Source organism: Triticum dicoccoides, chromosome 4A (genome assembly GCF_002162155.2).
Source record: "Triticum dicoccoides isolate Atlit2015 ecotype Zavitan chromosome 4A, WEW_v2.0, whole genome shotgun sequence".
NCBI classification, from domain to species: domain Eukaryota; kingdom Viridiplantae; phylum Streptophyta; class Magnoliopsida; order Poales; family Poaceae; genus Triticum; species Triticum dicoccoides.
Window position 1 is genome coordinate 659293075 of NC_041386.1, and position 25584 is coordinate 659318658.

The window sequence follows — 25584 nt, forward strand, 5'->3', positions numbered from 1 at the left end:
AACACGTCCCCCGACCTGCGGCTCACCCCTCTTGGCCCCACTGCCCCTCTGCCTTCGGGAGCATTACATGTGGACCAGTCACCTATCGAGTCCACATGTTATTGACTCAAAGGTAGGTGTAGTAAGGCGCTGAAGCTCAGTCCCGACGGCCCTGAGAGGGAAATGTAACTCATGCGCTAGGGCTTGTGGTGCTCCCACAGCACGAACTCGTGCCAAACTCGAGATTTGTTTCTTTACTATACATGCACACAACAATTTAATGGACATTGTAATCTCAACATGTGATGGGGAGCTCTAAATTTGAATTTGAAACTTATAAAACAAAAAGATTCAAAACAAATAAACTGGGAGAGATGGAGTATATCGTAGGATGTGTCCCATACAAAATAAGTCCCCTGGTTTGTCACCGCGAAGATGCGTTAGAAAGGAGCACGGCGTCTTCCTACTCGTATGGCAACAAATCGGCCGCAGACAGCATGGTCCGCCTTTGACCGCCATGTGCAAGGTTCGTGCTATCTTTTATTCAATCTCACCGTGGTTCCATCGTACCAATTCATGCGGTGGCCCGTTGCATGGCTGATCCCAATGTTGGACAAAGGTTCTACGGGAACGGTGTCACCATTGTAAATGTTGTGCAAATTGATGTTGGTACCCTACCGTACGTATGCAAGCCAATCTCCACTCGCACCGAGCTTAGCCTGTGAAACAGTGGGCAGGGGGAGAATTAGGAAATGGACACAGAAGTAGTCTTTAGAATGCATTTACTACGTGATCAAGCTCATCTTACCTGCTCATCGGAGGAAATCCGAGTGCCCCTCAACATCGGCATCTCAAGGGGCGCCAACTTGCAACTACGGCCACGCCACACTGGAGAGACCCCCAAGGAAACATCCTCGTGCGTTCCATGGAACATCAAGATGCATTTGTATGAGTAGTTTATGTTGTGAAAGAAAAGGATGAATGAGGGAAGGCCTCTAGAGATAGAGATGGATACTAGTACTACCAATGTGTTGGCCCGTGCGTTGCAATGGATCCAAACTAGTAGAATAATACTTGTTCACGTGCTTGAAATATAAACACTCTAGTTTTGATATACATGTGTCAACAGACACGACAGCTTGTCCATGGAAGTTGAACCACGGCAACCATCATGTTTCTTGTTTCTACCACTGCCACACGCACACGCGATTCCCACGACGCCGCTCCAATCCACGGCACGACGTCCCCCGACATGGACATGGATCCTCTGACGTGGCTAGCACTGCCTTGCCCTGCCTTTCCTTCGCTGATAGGTGAGACCCATGCTTATGGGTCCCACATGTCAGTGACAGAATGGTAGGATTGTTCGTGCCCCTCATCCCTCTCGGCCCCATCGCTCCTCTGCCTTTGTGTGCATGACATGCGCGCCAGCTGAACTGCGACGACAATCAACTTTCTACCATAGACACACCCGATTGGATGCGGTTTTGCCTGCTCTGCTGCTGTGCTCCGATCCGTACACCCGCACCATCGAATTTTCATCCAGCGGCTGTGACACGTTTTAATCCGTACTCCGGCCGTTTAATCTCAAACAAATGAGTCGCGAACAACGCCACCACCATGATAATAACATGTGGGCCAGCCGCATTTAAGGTCCGCATGTCATTGACTCATAGGTCGGGCACTAAGCCACCAAAGTTCGGTCCCGTGGGCCCCGAGAGGGAAATGTAACTCCTGCGGCAGGCCTTGTGGTGCTCCCGCGGTACGAGCTCATGCCAAAACTGGAATTTGTTTCTTACTACTACCAATTAGTACTAATAAGGTACATGTGCATTGCACGCATGAGATTCTGGCAATTTGTGCATTATGCTTCTACATGTGGAGTTTTCTGGATTCTAACATGTGGCAAAATCTGGTGGAATGTAAGGTTAGGCAAGTTTGATTAACTTAGGTGAGTGTTTGGTTCAAGCCACACCTTAGGCAAGCCACATGACATACACAAAAAAAATGTGGCAAGATTCCCTTAGGCTTGCCAACTTGTGGCTCTCATTTTGAAGAACTAATAACTTTGCCTAAGCTTAGTTGTGGCAAAGTTAGTCATGAATTAAGTTCAACCATGGAGTCTTCTAGATTATACATGTGGCAGAATCTGGTGGATGATATCCAACGGCCAATAGTGCTCGGATTTGCCATCTTTGAACCGTCGGATTGGCTTCATCCAACGACCAACTTTCAAAGTTTTTCACACACTATATAGGGGGTATAGATATAGATGTGTCGGTCCGTTGCAATGGATCCAAAGTATATCTATTTAGTGGAGTGCACTCTAAACACATTATCTATTTATTTTTCTCTAACCTTCCGTAGCCATGCAACCAAGCCACATAAGCTTCATGGGTGCCCCCCACATCATATTATTCATACTACGTTGATTGAAAAAAAGATAAATCACCCAAAACAAGATCTTCCCGTTTTTTGTTCCTACGATGTTGTGCCGTGCACGTATCTACTAGTAGTTGTATAGTGGTAGTACTAGTAATATAGTATTAGGAGTACAAACTTGGTAGTACTAGTAGAAGTAGTACTAGTACGGAATGCTCCTACTCTATCAACGAGCCCTGTCTGACACAAAATTTCTTGGCTTCCGTGCTACAGCTAGATCTTCCCCTTGTTTCTGTTTTCCAACCCAGCGGCGGGCGGGGTGTCGGTTTGCTCAACGACGGTCCCACATGAAAGTGAAAATGCTAGGCAGGCAACACGCCTTCCCTAAGCTATGTATCATGCCGGACGGGCCGTGTTGTTCTCCCGATTCCCGGGCGTGTGGGGGTGCGACGCAAATGCGGCAGGCCTTTTCCTTTTACTAGCAATGTGCTCGTGCGTTGTGACGGATCCAAAGTAGTAGAATAGTAGTATTTGTTCACAAACTTGGAATAAATCACTATTGTTTTGATATACTCCTAATATATTACTCCCTCCGTATCTAAATATTTGTCTTTTTTGAGATTTCAAATGGACTATCACATATGGATTATATAGACATATTCTAGTGTTTCTAGCAAGATGCCCGCGCGTTGCACGAAGTTGATGGAAAAGGTAAGCACGACTTATAAATTGACGGATGGAGTACTAGTTACAATGATGCATATAATTAAGCAAAGGGGTCGCACATGTCGGTATTGACTGGAACGAGAATGCAACAACACAATAAGAATTAAGGCCACGATGATGCGATCGCAGTGGTGGTTACAGAAGGCAAGAAGAAAGATGGATCCACAAACGTACGACCTCCTCCTCCTCAACTTAGTGCGCCGGGCCACCGACCGGCGGCTAAGGAGCGGCGGCTTTTGTGGCGAGGTCGAGGTGCTTCTCAACAAAGGCATCCAAGGCTTCCAGCCGGTTGAGGAAGGCCAACATCATAGCGTCCTCACTACCCTTGTAGATACCTATGTACACGATTTGCTCATACGCGTCGATGTGTAGGTTGACGAATTCTTGCAGGGCGAGGCGCCTCGCGGCGATCACGACCTCCAGGTGGACATTCTTCGTGGCATTGGCGGGCAGACGTAGGGCCACCAGTGCTTGAAAGAGGTTCCGGCCGTGGAGGCCGATTAGGGTGGCATGCAATGAGGAGCCCTAGCGCGCGGGCTGGAGGAGTACGGCAATGTCGTCCGCGAGCTTCTTGAGGATGGTGAACTTGTTGCTGGTGGCAACGATCATCTGGTCCAACTGAGAGTCGTAGTTGGCGTCGACGGTGGCCATCCACCAGTCGGTCTCCAACACCGTCTGGAGACGATCCTCAGCGCCATGCCGTAGGCCGGCGTCGTGGACCATCTGGCGCAGCCCCTGGCCGCTCACGCGCATCGCCTCCATGGGTCTGGAGCGAGCTCTTTTGGGCTTAGTGTAGGTGCTTAGGCAAATGCTTAGGTGCGTACGATGTGGTAGATGCATTGGAATGGAGGGGCGCCTTTATATTAGGGCAATGAGGGCAAACTGCGTTGCATTCACATCGTGCAGCCTCTTTTCCCGGACCTCCTCCCATTACTTCCCTCATGCATTAATTGAAGGAGGATGCATTGGCCATTCAACATATCGGGAACCGCTACTCCCTCCCTCGTCTGCATTAAAGCCATATCGGGAACTGCGCCGCCCGCTGTCAAATCAAATACTCCCTCCGTCTACTACCTCCGTCCTGGTTTATTAGTCCCCTATGTAGTTTGTGCTAAATTTTGACCAAAGATTTAACTGAAAAAATGTTAGTGCATGTTAACAAAAATTATAACGTTGGGTTCATATTCGAACATAGTTTTCAAATATATATTTTTTGTCACATGCATGAGCATTTTGTTAGTTAAATTTATGGTCAAAATTTGGCACATATTACAACGAGGACCAATAAACCAGGACAGAGGTAGTGGATGAGTATTAAGTCATCTTACGAGAACCACATACTAGTAAACACATAGGCGTGGTGCATTAACTCTCATGTTGTTTCTTATTTTTTGACATAAATAGAGGAATCAACCAAGAAGAGATGTGGGGCTTGTATGCTTTTAATGACTTGAGACTATCAAACATGACATGCAGTGGTCAGTTTGTTGCACAAGAACAAATACAACCCACGTCAGCACACACGCATCTTATAGCATCACATCCAATGGCTATAAAAGATGAATGAGACCAAATTATATCTCATCTAGATGAGTTCTAGCAAAACTGTATTAATAATACTTAGTACTCCTGCGCCATGTATCATATATTAGGCTGGTTGTAATGGGGAGTATCATATACTAGTATCATGCATATGATACTAGTGTATGATACTACATCCGTAATGAATGGTATCATATGTTGGTATCATATAGGACTACATTTATTGCCATGCATGACACAAAGTAGTATATGATACTCAAGCTCCTCTTTCCTCATTTAATTCAATGACACCTCATCAAAATTGCTTAGTTCGCATGCATGATACTACCTATGATACTCCCATTACAACCAGCCTTAGTATCATGTAGTACTTTATTTATTGCCATGTACATGACACATAGTTCACGAGCGCTCTTTATATGTACCACCTTTTTTTTAATTTCAAGTTTTGCTCCATGGCGCAATCCATCGATACTACTACTGCAGAAAAGTGGAGTATATACATTTTTTAAAAGGCTAGAGGGCGGGGTAGTCTAGCTCGGTCGGTTTCATGAGAGGCGAGGGCCTTTGTGATTTGACGGCTCATTAATGTTGTCAAATTGAATAGTACTGCGCCGCCCGATGCATGCCCAGCGCCTCCATTAAATCCCTCCGTTAAACCCGCATGCAAACCAAGAATCCTACTCCGGCCACGCGTCCGTTCATGAGCGGGTCGGAATTAAATGCAACACCGGTCGAGCTCCTCCCGTCCGCCCTCAGTTTAAACGAGGCCAGACGCCGGCCAATCTCCTACCGTCCGCCCTCTATTTACATGAGGCCAGACAGACAGCGGGCAAGAATCGCACCCCTCCGCCGCTTCCCCATCTCCTCTTTCACCATTTTCTCCACCCTTCCTATGGCTTCCGATGAGCCGTTCTCCGGCATATTACCCGGCTGGGTGGCCCGCCGAGCCCTCCGGATACAGGCGAGGCCGCTTGGTGCTTCACCAACCTCACTTGGCCCGACGGAGCCAGTTGCTGCCCCAAGCAGGCATGTGGTTCAGCAACTTTCCGCTCCAGTTCAGCTCGATGAGGAGTGGCGAGTTGCTCCACGCCGGCACGGCAGCGAGCACGCCGGTACGGGTGTCGTCGCTGCCGCGTCATACCGCGCCACCAGTGTCTGCGGTGGCCGCGCCTCCCGTGTCTGTGGGCGCGCCTCCCGTGCCTGCGGCAGTGCCATGCAGGCAGAGACAGAAGCCGGGGGCATGGAGAGCGACGAGTCAGTGGCCAGCTTCTCCGTGTCCGCCGCCATCATCGAGGACAAGTAGAACACGGGAGGCCGAGGCCACTTGGGACCCATGAAGGCCACCGCCGAGGCGACGACCGCGGATTCAGGTGGTTACTTTGCTGCTTCGTCTCTTTCGAGGACCTTCGTCGACCCCGCAAGTGTCTGACGGACATGAGGAAGACAAAGGGATCCGCGGGCGGCCATTTAGAACTAAAATAAGTCTAGATATATCCATTTCTAGGACAAGTATTTCTGGACGGAGGGAGTATTAATTATACAAGAGAGCTGGATTGGCACCTCTTAGTTCATGTAAATGTAATGAAATCCATCATGTTTATATGAAGATCCGGCTTTTTTATACGAAATCCTTCATTCTTATATGAAATCAGTCCGTGTTTGCACGAATTTCAACTAGTTGGTTAGAGTTGTAAAAATGTATGTCGCTGGCGTTTGATGTCGTCCTCCGTGGAAGGAAGCGGGAGGAAATTTGCCGGCTGCCGTTGGAGATGCTCTTTATGCTGGAAATAATAGAGTGACATCCAATCCATTTGAGTTAATTGCCTGTATGATTGTCTCTCTATAAAAAGTTAATTGCATGTACAGTGTACACGTGACTTGCAGGGTGGCTACAGCTTCGTACCGAAAGTTAAAAAGAAACAAGTCCATCCTTAATATTCTAAGTACTCTGTGGGTTCCACTGTCAGTACAGTAGCGAAAGAAGTATATATTAAATAAGTAGAGTAATATATAATATAAAAATCTAAAGTTAACAGACAGAATTCAAACTCATGTCATCGCGTTGCGAGCATCCGGCGCTAACCAGCCCAGCACATTTTTGTTGTAGACCATGCTGCAGATATATCTCCATGTCTACTCTTATATATACTCCATTCTTTCCTAAATATTGGTCTTTTTCGGATTTCAAATGGACTACCACATACGGATGTGTATATAGACATATTTTAGAGTGTAGATTCACTCATTTTGGTACGTATGTCTTTTCAGGAAGGGGTTAGATTTGTCCTTGATTTATTTATGAGGTATCCAGATGGCACTGCACGACCAAGAAAAGAGGGTAACAACAAAATTATGGACTACTTTTTTGAGTATGTTGGTAAGGTCTGGTCATAGTCACTTGTTGAAATCTCTAGAAAGACAAATACTCCCTCCGTCCGGAAATACTTGTCATCAAAATGGATAAAAGGAAATGTATCTAGATGTATTTTAGTTTTAGATACATATATTTTTATCCATTTTGATGACAAGTATTTTTGGATGGAGGGAGTAGAAAACAGAGTTGGTGATGATGGTGTGCGTGTCATCCTGCAATATAGGACGTCGGATTTATATCTAACGGATAGGAAAGAAACTATGGGAATTTTGCAAAAATATACCCACACGTCTCTCCACGTTCGCAAATAAGGCCTTCCCTCGTTTAGCCTTTTCTCTCACAAGATAAACTACTCATACAAATGCATCTTGATGTTCCGTGCAACGCACGGGCAGCTAGCTAATTTATTTTAAAATAGTTGCTCCGATAATTGGGTTGAAGTGATATATTTTATGTCTGCCCCGAATGATTTCATATTCACTAGTAGTAACAAAGAAAAGGTTGCCTTGTTAATTAACAGAAAACAGGGTGAAAACTATCACATGAGGCCGGTAAAAACAAGGCACACTGGGTTCAGCCTCATCATCACTACAGTTGTGCGCGCGCGAGAAGTCTACATATCGAGGGGGCTACCGAGTGAGGCACCGAGACACAATGTTTGAGAGAGAAACCAATTGATAGATTATGATCAGGTCGAGTTGTCACCCTTCTGCTGTCATTGTTGGGGGGGAGGGAGAGAAAGACGTATCGAGAGTGTGCGCGGTAGGCACAGAGGCTCAACTAGCGAGTGTGTGTGTGTGTCTGTGTTTGAAAGAGGATTAGATAGATTATTATCAAGATCGATGTGCCACCCTACTCCTTCGGTGCCGGGTAGTGTGTGTGTGTATGTTTGAGAGAGAATCTAGTTGATAGATTAGTATCAAGATCGAGGTGTCACCCTACTCCTTCGGTGCCGGGTAGTGTGTGTGTGTATGTTTGAGAGAGAAGCCAGTCGATAGATTAGTATCAAGATCAAGGGGTCACCCTACTCCTTCGGTGTTGGGAAGTGTGGGTGTGTGGGGGGGGGGCAGTGACACTCACATATCTCTACTCTTATAAAAACAGAGTTGGTGATGATGGTGTTCCTGCCATCCTGCAATATAGGCCATCCGATTTATATCTGATGGACAAGAAGGAAAATATGGCAATTTTGCAAAAAGATACCCACACCCCTCTCCGCATTTGCAAATAAGGCATTCCCTTGTTCATCCTTTTCTCCCACAAGATAAACTTCTCATACAAATGCATCTTGATGTTCTGTGCAACGCATGGGCATCTTGCTAGTAGGGAGAAGGAGTTTGTGTGACACATATCTAGCTATATTAAGGGATAGGTAGATAGCATATGTGTGAGAGACATTATTATACTTTGAGACATTAGTGGCTGTGGGTGGGAGGAACTAAAGGGGTGGGCATGTTAGACATAGAGAGCGTGTTTGTTTCTGTGTGAGAGACTTGTAGGACGGGGTAGAAAGACGAATTTAACCCTGACGGAGGGAGAGAAATACACGAAGTGCGCGTGTGTGATTCTGATGCCCACATGGAAATGAGATATGTATGCATGTGAGCGAGACTGCACAATTCATTCATGTATCACTATCTAGCGATCGTGAACGTGCATCGCTTGAACATAAGTCAATATCTACTTCGTATCGTGGCCAAAGGAACAATATCGATTCAACGTTGTAAAGATTGGACACTCACATATCACATTTTTTCTATTTAAATAAACCTTTTCAGCTGTGCATGCCAAAGTTACAGTGATGTTTCTTCAAACAACCAATGTAGCTATCATGCACATGCACCATTGTTACTCTTGCATTCAAATTAATTAGTCTTGGATGATTTAAGTTTCAATTTTGAAGTAATATATGTAATATTCATATATGAATTCAATGGGTACGCAATTTATGAAATGGAGGCTATGTAATCATATGAGGTAACACTTTTAAGTAGCTAACTACAATATCCATTTCTTTTTGTGCGCCTCTACACTAACACGTCAATGCATTATGTTTAAAGTAAATAACCAATGGGACTAAATTATCTATTTACACGAGAAATACATAGGCTGAGCGTTTGATCCCTTTTTTTGAGAACGCGCCACTACACCCGTACGATTGGCCGCGCCTGTGTGAACGTCCAAGTTATCGGCGCATCATCCCGAGTTATTGTCTTTTTTCTGGGGTGGACTTCACACCAGTTATTAACTGCTGATGCGTGCCCCGTGTACACAGTCTAGCATGACCTTCCCGCTAGCACGGTCCAAAATTAGTTGAAACTGGATACGAACGATCCCGCGGGCGGCAAAATCTCCTGCCTCCTTCTAAAATTTCCGCCACCTTAGTCTTTAGCATGTGAAATCCCCCTTTTGTCCTTGGTGCACGGAGACCAACAGTTACAATACCGCCCTCATCTACATGATAGGTCGGGGCTGCTTTGGTAACTTCCGGTTCCCCCGACTACACGGCACCCCCAATTCCTCTCCCCCTCCCGCAAAAACGACTAACTCCACAGCACCAGAGCATCTTACATCACGCCGTCCGTACTTCATTGCCCTTTCTCCCCTCCCCTCTCGAAACCCTAGACTACTCATCCACCGGGGTACCATAGCCCATTCACTGCCAGTAGCGTCCACCTCGCCAGATCTGCTTCTGTGGCCACATCTACCCCTCCCATCTCCCCTACAAACAAGTAGACTGCTCATCCACCACTGTACCACAGCCCATTCATTGTCGGCCTTGTCCACGGCGCCGGATCTGCTTCGCCGGTAATCTCGTCAACCTCCGCGCATCTGCAGCGGCTCATTCATACTCCCCACCGGATACACTTTGTCCACACCCCCCGGAGCCGCCCCACCGATGCCCCCGTCAACGGCCTCTGATCCTCTTTGCCGACACCTTCCTCAACCCTACCGGAGCCGCTTCGTCGACACCTTCCTCAACCCTACCGGAGCCGCTATGCCGACACCATCGTCAACCCTACCAGAGTAGCTTCGCCTATACCATTCTCAACCCTACCAGGGCCGCTTTGCCAACTCACAAGTCCACGGCCTCAGATCCGCTTCCTCGCACCCTCATCCAACCTACCGGAGCAGCTTCTGACGCCCCGTCCACGGCCGCAGATCCGCATCGTCGACACCACCCTTAACCCAACCACCGGAGCAGCTTCTGACGCCCCGTCCACGGACGCAGATCCGCATCGTCGACACCATCCTTAACCCAACCACCGGAGCAGCTTCTGACGCCCCGTCCACGGCCGCTGATCCGCATCGTAGACACCATCCTTAACCCAACCACCGGAGCAGCTTCACCTACGCCCTCGTCCACGGCCACAGATCCGCTTCGCCCACACCGTAGTCCACCCTACCGGAGCCGCTCCACAAACACCCTACTCGACGGTTCTAGATCTCCTTACCGGACCCCGACAGCCAGCACAGCATCATCACCCTTGACGTTTCTAACCTGATTCCCACCGTCTGGAGAGATACCAAGCACCCTCCACGGCCTAGGTACTTGTCACCTTTAAACCCGTCCAGCATCACCTGCCTGATGCACTTCAAATATACTAACTGATCGTTGTTACCTGTTATGCAGCTGGCAAAAACTACAAGGACGATGTTTCTTCTGGATCTAACAGCTTGGCCAACCAAGATCCTGGACTGAGGCATTGCTATGATATTGTAAGCGCGTCTCTCTCTCTCTTGTATTCTTCTGTGCCTACCAACGTGCTTTGCTAGGATTTTCGACCAGTAATCCCTTTGTGCAGACAATGATTTGTACTACTGGTTGCTAAATTAGATATGTAGATGTCATACATGATACTACCTCGTACCTCCGTTCCTAAATATAAGTCTTTTAGAGATTCCACTATAGGCTACATACGGAGCAAAATGAGTGAATCTACACTTGAAAATGCATCTATATACACCTGTATGTGGTCCATACTGGAATCTCTACAAAGACATATATTTAGGAACAGGGGCAGTACATTACACAAAATCGTAGGTGGCATGTAGGAATTCCAGTGCACTACATTAGGCTCCCTTAGAGTGCCTGCTAGTCCAACATACAGAGTCATGGCTAGTTTATGGTACGCACACAATCGTTAATTGGTGGTTTAAATATGCGCAAGGGATATGCAATGTAGTATCATGTAGAGATGTCTGAAATTAGCCGTGTCAACTTGTAGATAGGGTTACACAATGAATAAGTACAAGATGTATGTGGCAATTTCATGGAACATCGCAAAAAAAGGAGAGGCAGCGGTGAGCCTATACAGTGTGCTATGGTATGTCACTCCTCCATTGCAATCATCATGACATGTTATTTGTATGCCAGTTCTATTAGCCAAGTTTCTTAGGGACAGTTATTACGAGTTATCCTAAGAAAATAAGCACCTGTGAATATAAGCTCCATGTAATACGCCAACCAGTTCTTTTCATTGTGTTTTCAGCTTATCTTTGGTATGATTAGTGGAAAGTCTAGATTGCATTATATATTTTTCATTTTTCTTCCCATATGGAAATTAATTTGACTTGCAAACATCACAAATTGAACCCAGTGCAGTAATTAATATGATAGGAAAACATACCATCACTATTTGCTCAAAATGCAAATACAAAGATACCATCTACTTGGCACAATCTACTTTGGTCAATGTTTTCCATAGAGATCCCATTGCCTAATTTAAACGAAGAACGCATGACCCACATTTAAATGAAGAACAATTATTTATTGAAATTCGATGGTCCAAGTGGCTGGTTATTATCATATAGCAGCACCACCTGAAAGCATCATATAGCAGCAGCAGCAGCTCATAGCAACTCATCATACAGTAGCAGCAGTCTGCAATTCATCATATACCAGCAGCAGCTCATAGCAATTCATCATATAGCAGCAGCAGGAGCAGCTCATAGCAATTCATCATATAGCAGCAGCAGGAGCAGCTCATAGCAATTCATCATATAGCAGCAGCAGGAGCAGCTTGTAGCAACTCATCATATAGCAGCAGTAGCAGCTCATAGCAATTCATCATATAGTAGCAACGACATCTCATAGCAACTCATCATACAGCAGCAGTAGCTCATAGAAATTCATCATATAGCAGCAGCAGGAGCAGCTCATGGCAATGCATCATATAGCAGCAGCAGAAGCAGCTCATAGAAATTCATCGTATAGTGGATCAGAATGAAAATTTGGCAAAAAATCAGAGGAGATCCTCACCTTGTTGGATGAGCTCATCCTTCAACAGCACCTAAAGGCTATGGCCTGGGAGGAGGGCAGGGGGAACAAGGTGCCTTCTGCCGCAGTGTGGCATCAGCCGTAGTTGTGCAGCGCCCGCCGGAGTAGTGCGTTGGACGAACCACAGTGGAGCAGCTGCTGGAGACCATGAGAATGAGGGGCGACGCCAGAGGGAGGAGCAGCCAGGGAGATTTGCCCCTATCCGCCGGCCATGTAGCCTAGCTGGACATAGCATCGTTGAGGACCAGGCCAGATGGGACCAGTGGCGACGGCTCGCTGGAGGAACCCTAGTGTTGCAGGCAGGGGATCGAGGTAGAGGGAAAGGGGAGAGGAGATGCAAGCGGGCAGGGCAATGAATGCTTGCGTGTTTGTTTTTACTTGAGGGTCAGGTGTGACACGGGCGTTAGCAGTTGCATTTTGAGTGTAATATAGGCAGACAACAGAGTCATTTCACTATTCCCCTTCCCTTCAATTTTTAGTGAGGTTCTACCCGAAACACCCCCCCTCCAAAGCGAAATTAGTTAAGCCCAAGCCCATAACTCAAAAATGACTTCTTTACATCTTTTATGGCTTATTTTGACAATATGCCCTGAAAAGGCAGAATTGAACTGGCCCTTAACCTGCAATTCAATTGTGCGTGCAATGATGAATCACTCATGTCTGCTATCTGTACATTTAGGCATCATCATACATGGCATAACCTAATACATGTGCATTCCATTGTAGAATCTGGAATATGCAATGTTTATGTTAGTTCATACGTTTCACATGATGTTTAAATGCCCCTTAAATCTGGTCAGTCAAGTGATGGTCTTTAAGCCTCCTTCTTTGCTTCTTTTCTTGATATGTAAGATTTGCTCACACATCTGTTCAATTGCTTGTTTGCATCAGCCAGCCATACTAGGACTGTTTGCTTTGATTACTTGCTGTTCTTTACCTAACACTCTAACAGAGCTTGTCAACGATTTAAACACTAAGGGCTGCTATAGTGGGGCCTTGTCTAACTCATAGGTGACATAAAGGTTTGGCTGTACACTATAGTAGGTTCTCCAAGAGTACCTGGAGATCCAGTTCAAAGGTATGCCTAGTTTTTACATAGTGCAGACATAGTAAATGCTCATTTCATTGTGTGCAAGTGCAAGAGATGCGACATGTTTCATTATGTGGTGTTGTTTTGTTATAATCTCATCCTTTTGTGTTCACAGACTGGAAAGTATGCATATTTATCTTCCAAGGAGACGAGTAACTAGTTTGTGTCACCTTGCAGAGGGGGTGCAATGAAGATAAGATTGAGGATTTCCAAGTACAAGATGTTAGGAAGGAGCCTTGCAAGAGAAGTAGGAGCTGCGCTGAGCCTCTTCAACCTGCTAAGGTAAGTCACTGTATGCAACTCAATAGTTCAATTCCTTATTTGTTTCAGCATAGTTAATTTTCTCTTTTCAATTGCTTTATTTGTCCTCACTTAATGAGATGCCCGAATAATTATGCCTGATGTTCGGTACTTGCATCACTATTAGTTGACATAATTAAAGGCGTTACCATTTAATTACTCTGCCGAAGTGTGCCTGAAGCTTTGAAATCTATTAACCAACTATTATTGCATGAGGCTCACAATCTAGTTTATACTACGCTAATGATTGCATAGTTTTGCCTGCTGTAGTATGTTTGTATGAAACCCTCTACTGTTCATTATGCTCCCTAAGACTTTAATTGAGGTACAGAATGGCCAATTGCTTGCTTACTTATACGCAACATGCTGTCTAAATTTGTAACTTCTCTGTGTTTTCGATTGGGCCCCAACATCATGCTCCTCTGGTGAGCTAAGAGGGATTTCTGTATGCAGGCTGCACAGACTATCTTTTTTTATAATTTTTAAAATATCACATGCTTATGCTTCATGACATGTAACATTTTTTTTGTGAAACTGACGTGTAACATTATTGTTAGTCCTGTTTTGCCATGTAGTACAAAATAGTGTCTTGTTCGCTTCACTGTTGTAACTATATTTTTGCCCTAGTCATGTGTACTTACAGAAACATTTCAGGATGAAGTGACATCAACACAAAAATCTGCGAGCAGTGTGGCATGGCCGTTACCGAATGATTATGGATTGGAATTGGAATGTGCTGATGTTCTCGAGCATCAACTAGAGGTGGCAAGACAACGTGTACATGATTGTCAATGTATAATCAACAAGTTGAGACTGGACATGTAGGTATTAGATGCAGGAGTCAAAAAATGAAACAAGACACCGAGGTAACCATGAAGGAATTGGAGATTTTGCAGACTGAAATTTGTGCTATCTGAATCCGACCAATCCTATTTTCTGAAGAGATTATAGTTCAAATGGAGTTAAGTTGATGTGTGTCCATGATGTATGAGATGTATTTGCCCAGTGTATGTAATTTGTTGTTTGTGTATGCTTTATTATCACCTATGCTGAACCATAATGCCCAGTGGGTATAATCAGCTGTAATTTCTTTATTGTATAGTGTAGGATTATTCTACCTTTCTATGACTTGATATCTTTGTTGTATAGTGTATGCTTTTTAGAGGTGATAGTATTGAGTAGGATAATTCTTTGAATATGCTATATCGTTCAAATGGGGGCCAACTCGCCTGACAATGGCCCTTCACGGGCTGTCGGATCCATGGGCCTTCTACGTCTCGCGGGATCCATGGGCCTTCTACGTCTCACAGGATCCATGGGCCTTCTACGTCTCGCAGGATCCATGGGCCTTCTACGTCACGTAGGATCCATGGGCCGCCGACTCATTTATGGGTCTTGTACGGGCCTTTAATGGGCCGTAGACGGGCCTATAATGGAAATCGTACGTTTTATGGGATGACCATAACGGGCCATTAATAGGACGTATTTGGTGATGCTATGAAAATGGCCCAATAGACTAACGGGCCACAAACGGGCCGACTGTAACGACGGGCTGAATTTGGCCCACAAGCAGAAAATGATAGTAACGGGCCGTAAGTAACCGAATGCTGCAAATGAGCCCAAGAATAAATGGGCCCTTAGAAGGCCGAAAGTTAACTTGGGCTGGAAACGGCCCAACGGAATAACCACCCGTTAATGGGTATAAAGTGTTACACTGTTCATTACGGGCGAGTTTCACTGCGGGCCGTTAATGGGTGTAAAGTAATACACTGTTCATTACGGGCCAGTTTCAGCATGGGCCGCTAATGGGCCAAGAGCTACAAAGGGCTTCATATGGGCCGAAAGACGTCATGGGCCATACATGGGCCAGAAGTGAAAACGGACTGGAATCATATTGGATGGCCCAGATGACGCTACTGGGCCTCAATCGCATAGGGCGTAACGGGCCTTGGGTTCGCGGGCTGTAAATGGGCTATATGCTAACAGGCCTTTAACAGGCTTTCCATGGGCCGACCCGCCATCTTTTGACCAAGTCAAACGGGCCGGCCTTTTCACAGGAATGGGCCACTGTTGGGCCGTGCCACGTGTCGACGTATCATAGGCACCTTCTGTCCAGTGAGTGGATGACATCTGTCCCAATGATGAGTCGGCACGTGTTTCCTCCAGCCAATCATGATTTTACACGTGGAAAATCCCCATTGGTCGGGGCTGTTAACGAGTTATCGGATCCAAAACCGGACCCGATAGCTTAACGGTGTTCTGTTACGGTGGATGCCATGTGTTGGTCACCCTTGACGAAAGCACTTCTGTGATGCGCGATTTATCGTCATGGAAGTGGACACTTCCGTGATGATAATTCTTGTAATGTCATGGAATGCTTCTACGACAGCACAGGTATGACTATCTTGATTTTGTCATAAAATCGTCATGGATGTACATGCATGTCAAAAAACGCGATCTACTGTGACAAACACGTATCATCACGGAAGTGTATTTTTTTTGTAGTGGAGCCTGCTATAGGGCCTGCCTTGCACTTATGTTATTGGCCCATCCAAATTGAAACATTTTCTTCATTTTTTACATTGCCTTCTCGTGTGTTGGGATGAACAAAACTAGCCTGGGCCAACCTGGACAACTCAAACTAGGTGCACACTTTCTAGCTACCCGAGGCGGCCACCCATACCATCCCCTATGGTGGCGTCGCCCTTTTTTGCGTGTATGATTGGGGTAGTGAAAAATATTCCAGTGGCGCTTTTGTTTTACCCACAGAATGGTTGAATTGCTTGTTTCTATGAATTGAGTTCACCAATAATGTGAAGGATGACAGTCTTTTCATCCTATTGTAGATTGCTTAGATCTCGATATGCCAAATGTAATCGCATGAAATATACAGTAAAAGCCAGTGTGATGTGTGTGGCTACAACTAGTCTGACTAAACGTCCTCATATAACATATCAAGGACGCACCATCTTACCAGATTAACCATTCGACTTACCAATGCAGTGTGGGAAGAAAGAAGTATTGGGACTGCGTATCCAAGCAATTGATGCCATGGACTCCTTCGTAGAACCATGTAAGCGAAAAAGGAGTTGTAGTGTGCCTATACAAAGAGCTAGCGTAAGTTCAGTTACCTGCTTCTCGGAATTTTAGTTAGCCACTTATTGCAAAATTGTTCAATTATGTTGCTTGGCTTAATTTAGTTTGCTACTAATTACATAATGCCATAGCCTGCTAATCCTATTATAGACTGCGCCTATCTATGTGTTTGATACTTACTGTTAAGAATTACCTATTTTCCTGAACTTAAATATCTACTTGTTTGTTTAACTTCTTTGCTGCTTCAACAACGGGTTACAATGATGTTAATAACTACTTTTTAGCATCCAATTAGAACTCTTTAATTCCTTGTTTGTTTAACTGGTTTGCTGTTATAACTCCCAGTTGAGATGTTTTGCTAACTTCAACTTTTCTGAATCCAATCAGAACTTTAATGGCAAAACAGGTTAGCCCAAGATCAAAGAGCGAGGTCCCCATGGACATTGTATCATCCCACAGCAGTGGCACCGGCCCAATCCTGCATTATGAATTTCCAACTGTTGATGCTCTAAAAGCTAAACTAGTGGTAGAAAGAGATTCTTATTCTACACTTAGAGATGAAGTTGACATGTTGAGGAAGCAAACAGCACAATCACAAGCAGTACTCAAGACAACCATTAAATATTTGGTGGATTTCAAAACGAAGCAAACTGAGACTGGCCGCATTGTAAGGTCCTGAAGGGAAAAAGGAAATTAAATTCCCACTTGGTAAATCATAGGTGAAATTGTTCTTTCCATCGTTGAATAACCTTTGTGTTGTTTGTTCATGTAATCAATCAAACCATTTGTTTTAGAGATCATGTAATAATTGTTTTTTGTTTTTCGGTTTGTAATTTTATTTGAGCACAAGTCTGTATTAATTGATAAGACTCGGAGACATTTCATTTTTATTGTTGTGCCAGACCTACAAATATGCCAATCAGGCTGAATGTGCATTCAGGAATAATAGTAGTATAGATGGACCATAAGTGGCACGCATCAGAAAGGGCCAAGATGTTGTAGTAGCTTGGCTAAAAGAAGGATGTTGTTGTAGCAAACAAAAGTACAGCGGCCTGGCTTATGTATGTTAGTTGATATTATTGATCCATATACTCTATAAGTGTTTATATGTCTGTTAGTTCTGTACATTCTTGGTTGATTGACTCGGTATTTGAATCTTGATACATCACTTGTGTATATATCTAAATGGGAGTACACATTATGTTGTGTGTGATATTTGAGTTGGACATGAAGTGTTCCAAATATTCGAATTCACCTTAAACTGGATTCTAGCTTCTGAATTTGAGTATCGGCATTTGTAAACCATATTCATATATGATGGTGGAATACATCTTTGTCATGATTTTGAAGATATACAAAAACACATAGAATGATTTATAAAGATTCGTATAGGAATACAAAATGGATTCAAATTTAGTTGCCAGGGTAAACGTGGATGCTTATTGTCCCCAAATTCGAAAGAAGTGGAAAAATGTCCACTCCCACGCCGGCTTCCCGAAGCCAAGTGTTTGGGAGAAGTGTTTGGCAGATGGAAATTACTGTCTACCCATTACACGGACAATCCATCGGCCCGATTTCCACTTCTCTAAATAGGGGTAGGTTAGTAACTTCAATTAGACATGACACGACCGCCTCTGAGCCCATTCCAACACGGTGGGCGCCAAACATGGGCGGCAAAACACATTTGATTCAAGCTCATCCGAAAGACCTCTGTTTCTCCCTCCATTTCCCCATTCATACACAGTGGGCGGTAAAACAAACTCGACTCGGCCAAAATTGATGTAGGAAAATATTTTCAATAGGGGTAGGTTTCTAACTTCACTCAGACGTGACACAACCGCCCTACCTGTCAGCCCCATTCATACACCGTGGTCGTGATACATCCATTTTGCATCATGCTTTTATACCGATATTTATTGCATTATGGACTGTTATTACACGTTATGCCACAATACTTATGGCTATTCTCTCTTATTTTACAAGGTTTACATGAAGAGGGAGAATGCCAGCAGCTGGGATTCTAGGCTGGAAAAGGGGCAAATAATAGAGACCTATTCTGCACAGCTCCAAAAGTCCTGAAACTCCATGAAAGTCATCTTTGAAATTAATAAAAAATACTGGCGAAGGAATCAGCGTCAGGGGTCCCACACCCTGTCCACGAGGGTGGGGGCGCGCCCACCACCCTAGGGCACGCCCCCTGCCTCGTGGGCCCCCTGACAGGCCTCCGTTGCCCATCTTCTTCTATATGAAGTCTTTTACCCTGAAAAAATTCATAAGCAAGCTTATTGGACGAAACTCCGCCACCACGAGGCGGAACCAATCTAGGGCTCCGGCGGAGCTGTTCTGCTGGGGAAACTTCCCTCCGGGAGGGAGAAATCATCACCATCGTCATCACCAACGATCCTCTCATTGGGAGGGGGTCAATCTCCATCAATATCTTCATCAGCACCATCTCCTCTCAAACCCTAGTTCATCTCTTGTATCCAATCTTTGTACCAAAACCTTAGATTGGTACTTGTGGGTTGCTAGTAGTGTTGATTACTCCTTGTAGTTGATGCTAGTTGGTTTATTTTGTGGAAGATCATATGTTCAGATCCTTAATGCATATCAATACCCCTCTTATTATGAACATGAATATGATTTGTGAGTAGTACATTTGTTCCTGGGGACATGGGAGAAGTCTTGCTATAAGTAGTCATGTGAATTTGGTATTCGTTCGATATTTTGATAAGATGTATGTTGTCTATCCTCTAGTGGTGTTATGTGAACGTCGACTACATGACACTTCACCATTGTTTGGGCCTAGAGGAAGGAATTGGGTAGTAATAAGTAGATTATGGGTTGCTAGAGTGACAGAAGCTTAAACCCTAGTTTATGCGTTGCTTCGTAAGGGGCTGATTTGGATCCACATGTTTCATGCTATGCTTAGCTTTACCTTAATACTTCTTTTGTAGTTGTGGATGCTAGCAATAGGGGTTAATCATAAGTGGGATGCTTGTCCAAGAAAGGGCAGTACCCAAGGACCGGTCCACCCACATATCAAATTATCAAAGTAACGAATGTGAATCATATGAGCGTGATGAAAACTAGCTTGATGATTGAGGGAGTCCTGGATTAGGGGGTGTCCGGATGGCCGGACTATGACCTTTGCCGGACTCCCGGACTATGAAGATACAAGATTGAAGACTTCATCCCGTGTCCGGATAGGACTTTCCTTGGCGTGGAAGGCAAGCTTGGCGATATGATATGAAGATCTCCTCCCATTGTAACCGACTCTATGTAACCCTAGCCCTCTCCGATGTCTATATAAACCGGAGAGATTTAGTCCGTAGGATGAACAACAATCATACCATAGGCTAGCTTCTAGGGTTTAGCCTCTCTGATCTCGTGGTAGATCAACTCTTGTACTACCCATATCATCAATATTAATCAAGCAGGAGTAGGGTTTTACCTCCATCGAGAGGGCCCGAACCTGGGTAAAAACATCGTGTCCCTTGTCTCCTGTTACCATCCGCCTAGACGCACAGTTCGGGACCCCCTACCCAAGATCAGCCGGTTTTGACACCGACATTGGTGCTTTCATTGAGAGTTCCTCTGTGTCATCACCTTTAGGCCCGATGGCTCCTCCGATCATCAACCACGACGCGGTCCAGGGTGAGACTTTTCTCCCCGGACAGATCTTTGTATTCGGCGGCTTCGCACTGCGGGCCAATTCGCTTGGCCATCTGGAGCAGATCGAAAGCTATGCCCTTGGCCGTCAGGTCAGGTTTGGAAGCTTAAACTACACGGCCGACATCCGCGGGGACTTGATCTCCGACGAATTCGAGCCACGGCCGAGCGCGCCGCTCAGGTGCCCGCTCCGACCGTTAGCTCGGAGCTGACTGCGCCAGTTGGGGACGGACGGTTGGACGCCGCCCCAAGAGCCGCAATCTCTACGGCCATAGAGCCGAATACCAGCCTAGTCCTTTGTGAGGCCTATGACTCCAAGGTGTCGGACTCTGTTCCGAACTCCGAATCTTCTGCACCCCTTCCGATCGAGCCCGATTGGGCTCCGATCATGGAGTTCACTGCCGCGGACGTCTTTCAGCACTCGCCCTTTGGCGGTATCCTGAATTCACTAAAGTCTCTCTCTCTCTGTCAGGAGAGCCCTGGCCGGACTATGGCCAGCAAGGTTGGGATGCGGACGATGAAGAAATTCGAAACCCACCCACCACCCACTGCGTAGTCACTTTCGACGACCTAACCGACATGCTCGACTTCGGCTCCGAAGACATCGACGGTATGGACGCCGATGAAGGAGACGACCAAGAACCAGTGCCTATATAGCACCACACAATCACCTCATCACACGATGTATACATGGTGGACACACCTAAAAGAAGCAACGATGAGGATCAAAAGGGTGCAACCAGGGATCGTTCCCTCGAAAAACAATCAAAGCGGTGGTGTAAGCGCCACGCCAAGCCCCACCTCAACAGAGACCCAGCCATAGAGCAGGGCGAATCAACGGAAGATGAACATGCCATCGAGCAATCGCCCAAACAGGGCGGACAAACCGAACAATCCGTCCCCGGCAAAGATAATAGTCCGGACGACCTCACGCCTGACAAGTTGCTGGAACACCAGAACCTCCACCAAAGGCTCGTCGCCACTGTGCGTAGCCTGAAAAAGTAGAAGCGGAAGCTCAAAACAGTGGAAGATGCACTCAGAATCAGATGGGGCAAAGTACTCAACACCGCACACAAGTACAGTAACAGTCATCACACAAAGAGCTATCCGAAGCGAAAATTACTACCGGAATTTGATGAAGAGGCCTTAGAGCCCCCACTATCAAAAAACAAGGAAGCCACCAGGTCGGATAGACGACCCCACGATCGATCTCAAGCGACAAAGGGCGCCGCACTCAATACGGCACGCGATCCGCCCAAGGATTCGCATCAAAAAACCGGTCCAACCAGATCCATCTATGGGCCAAGAAAGCAAGCTCCAGTGAGCAATTCAACGCAAAAAATATCCGAACATCGCGGCACACCTACATATAGGGGCGCCACACATCCCCTATGTTTTACCGATGAGGTACTGGATCATGAATTTCCAGCGGGATTCAAGCCCGTAAACATAGAGGTGTACGACGGAACAACAGACCCTGGAGTCTGGATCGAGGATTATATCCTCCACATACACATGGCCAGAGGAGATGACCTTCAAGCCATAAAATACTTACCCCTTAAGCTCAAAGGGCCAGCCCGGCATTGGCTTAAAAGCCTTCCCGAAAACACCATGGGAAGTTGGGAAGAGCTCGACGATGCTTTCCGGGCAAATTTTCAAGGGACCTATGTCCGACCTCCGGATGCAGATGATCTGAGTCATATAACTCAACAACCCGGAGAGTCAGCCCGGAAACTCTGGAACAGATTTCTTACTAAAAAGAATAAGATAGTCGACTGTCCGGACGCCGAGGCCCTAGAAGCTTTAAAACATAGCATCCGAGACGAATGGCTCGCCAGACACCTCGGCCAAGAAAAGCCAAGAACAATGGCCGCATTAACAAGCCTCATGGCCCGCTTTTGCGCAGGAGAGGATAGCTGGTTGGCAAGAAGCAGCACCAGCGACCCAAGTACATCCGAACTCAGAGATGGAAACGGGAAACCGCGCCGTAACAAAGAACAGCGTCGAATCAAGGATAACAGCCCGATGAGCACGGCAGTCAATGTCGGATTCAAAAGCTCTCGGCAAAATGAGAAAAAGCCGCCCCCCAAAGATGACAGGGACGAGCTATCTAACCTCAACAAAATCTTGGACAAAATATGTCAAATTCACAGTACTCCCGGGAGACCTGCAAACCACACCCACAGAGATTGTTGGGTCTTCAAGCAGTCCGGCAAACTCAACGCCGAACACAAAGGGCTCGACACACCAAGCGAGGATGACGACGCACCCCACAAGCAAAACACCGGAGAACAAAAGAAGTTCCCACAAGAAGTAAAAACAGTAAATTCACTTCAGATGACAAAAGGGAAAAACAGAACGGCGCCTACGAAGTTACGCGCCATACGGCCTGCCCCAGAGGAGCACCTCCACTGGTTGTTACAACCAATCAGCTTCGATCATCAGGATTACTCCAGAGGTCTCCGGAGCGCAGGCTGGACTGCCTTGGTCTTGGATCCGATTATTGACGGACTCCAATTTATACAAGTCCTAATGGACGGCGGCAGTGACCTAAACCTGTTATATCAGGACACAATCCGCAAACTGGGGGTAAACCCAGCAACAATTCGCCATGGCAACACTTCCTTTCAAGGAATCACGCCGGGCCCAGATACCCAGAGTATGGGTTCCCTTTCGTTAGAAGTCATGTTCGGCTCACCCGACAACTTCTGAAGAGAAAAGCTAACCTTCCACATCGCCCCATTCATAAGTCTCTATCAAGCGCTACTGGGACATGAAGCTTTCGCCCGCTTTAACGCAATACCGCATTATGCATCCCTTCCACTCAAAATGCCCGGTCCATGAGGCATCATCTCATTAAAGGGAAATATCAATTGATCCCCGAAGTACGGATAATGGTGCGGCAGCCTTGACAGCCGCACACTAATCCAGCTTCACTACCCCGGACACGGTTCGACGAGTCCAGCGTAAACATACAAAGGCCTAATAGCCGCATAACCCGGTGCAAGGGGCTCCGCGTGTTTACACCAGGAGACAATACGGCCCAATTTTACTCATGCCTCTGTGTTATATTTTGTTTATTTTAATATAGATTTCTCGCACGATTATTTTCACTAAGTCCCTCTCTTTCGCAGACAAACACCATGCTACGCCCGTCCAGGATACGGCACAACGGAGACACAGGCGCAAACGTGCAGTAGGGACCCGTTCTAAGGATTCTCTTCAAATTAAGACCCTGCGTAAACCTTTTTTACTGTCTCTTGTTGATAACATCCCCCGGTTTTCACTATAACCGAGGAGGAGGCTGGCGTCTTGGCATGTGGCCACGCCAAAATTTTGCATGTACCTGGACACCAGGGGCTTTTTTACCAAAGGGCTCTTGTTCGGCCCGTCTTCATAAAGACCGAATACCTTAGGGAGTGTTCGGCGTCGCGAGTTTGGCCTTATATGCATCAGCTCCGAATCATGTCTTTGGTCAAATGTTGGGTTTGCCCGGCTCCTGTGTTTTGCTGCCTTACGTTCCGCTCTATCGGCTAAGGCGGCACCAGGAGAACTACTGCGATTGTGCCCCGGTTCGGCCAGGCGAGCACCTCAGTAGAGAAAGCCGAAAACTGATTGTCATGATATAGCGAGAGACGGGTCAACCACTCGATGACTTTCGGAATCTTTAGGATTCCTCCGCATTAACAAAGGGCCGCTTCCCGGTCAGGCACACACGCGCCCCGAATTCGGGCGAGCGCGGTGCCCCTAGGGGCTATTCAGTAGCCCCACTGTCAAACTCCTATGGATAAGTGAAAGTGATAAAGCATTATAGTCCGGATGCCTAGTTCGCTGCGCTATCACCTCCTTTATAGGACCAAGACATTGGATTAAGTGTGAAAAGGCGCCTTTTTGCGAACACCCCCACATTATATGCGTGGGGGATGAAGCCAATGACTGCCATCTTTCAGGTTATATACACATATACATTAACGGACGCACATGAGGCGTTATAATTCTTGCAATCACAAGTATAAAAAGCTTTTATATTCTATCAAAATATTCGTTTTACAATAGCACATGCTATTCGAACACAACATCCTTCGAGCACTGCGCCTCTATTAAACGAGCGCCATGAAGAACTTCCTCAAAGTAGTGCTTGGCAGGTACTCGGCTTTCGTCCGAATCCCGGGATGCAATAACACTGGCCTTCATATCCGCCCAGTATGTTTTGACACGGGAAAGAGCCATCTGTGCACCCTCTATGCACGCCGACCTCTTCATTGCATCAACATGCGGCACCGAACCAAGGAACTGCTGCACCAAGCCAAAATAACTCTTCAGCTCTGGCTTCTCCAACCACAGACGGCTCGCAACATACCTCATGGCGAGTCCGGATAACCTGTTCAGCTCCGCCCAGGCGGCCAAACGGTCGGATACCAAAAGTGGGCGTTCTGGATTGTGGAACTGCGACCAAAAAGTTCTTCCAATTCATGGTCACCTCGACCACGGAAGTGTTCGGTCGCGTTTGCCGCACTAGCTCCCAAATCCAGATAAGTGTTCTCCGCACTCCACTGCCGGTCTAACGGAGCATACTTAGGGTCCCCGAACTTCATCCGCAGCATATATGGCTTTCCGGCCGTGATATCTCCGGCCTGACATAGCTCCTCCTTCATAGCTCTCATTGCAGAGCGAGTATCCTTGGCCTCGGCAGTGATCTTTTCAAGATCCTTCTGATCCGCCTTGCCTTCTCTTTCAAGAAATTTACAGCGGTCGGCAGCATCCTTCAATTTTATAGCCATCTCGGCTATTACTTTCTTGCTCTGGTAGTGAGTAGCCTGTTTGGCTCTTAGCTCTTCAGCCACCTTAACGGCAACCGCATCACTTTCCCTTGCTTGCTCCTTGGCTCGGGAAAGTTCCGCCCAAAGGTTCTCTACGGCAGCAGCACCATCTACATTAAGCACATATCTTATAAGACACGAGCATCGAACTCCTCTTATCAGATGTCTCTGGAACATACCTTGTGCCTCATCTAGCCGCTTATTTACAAGCGCGATGTCGGCATCCGCCACGTCAAGTTGTCGCTTTAGCTCGGCAGATTCATTAGTCCGGCTAGCCACCGAACGCCTCGCCACCTTCATAAAATAGGTGACATATTATACC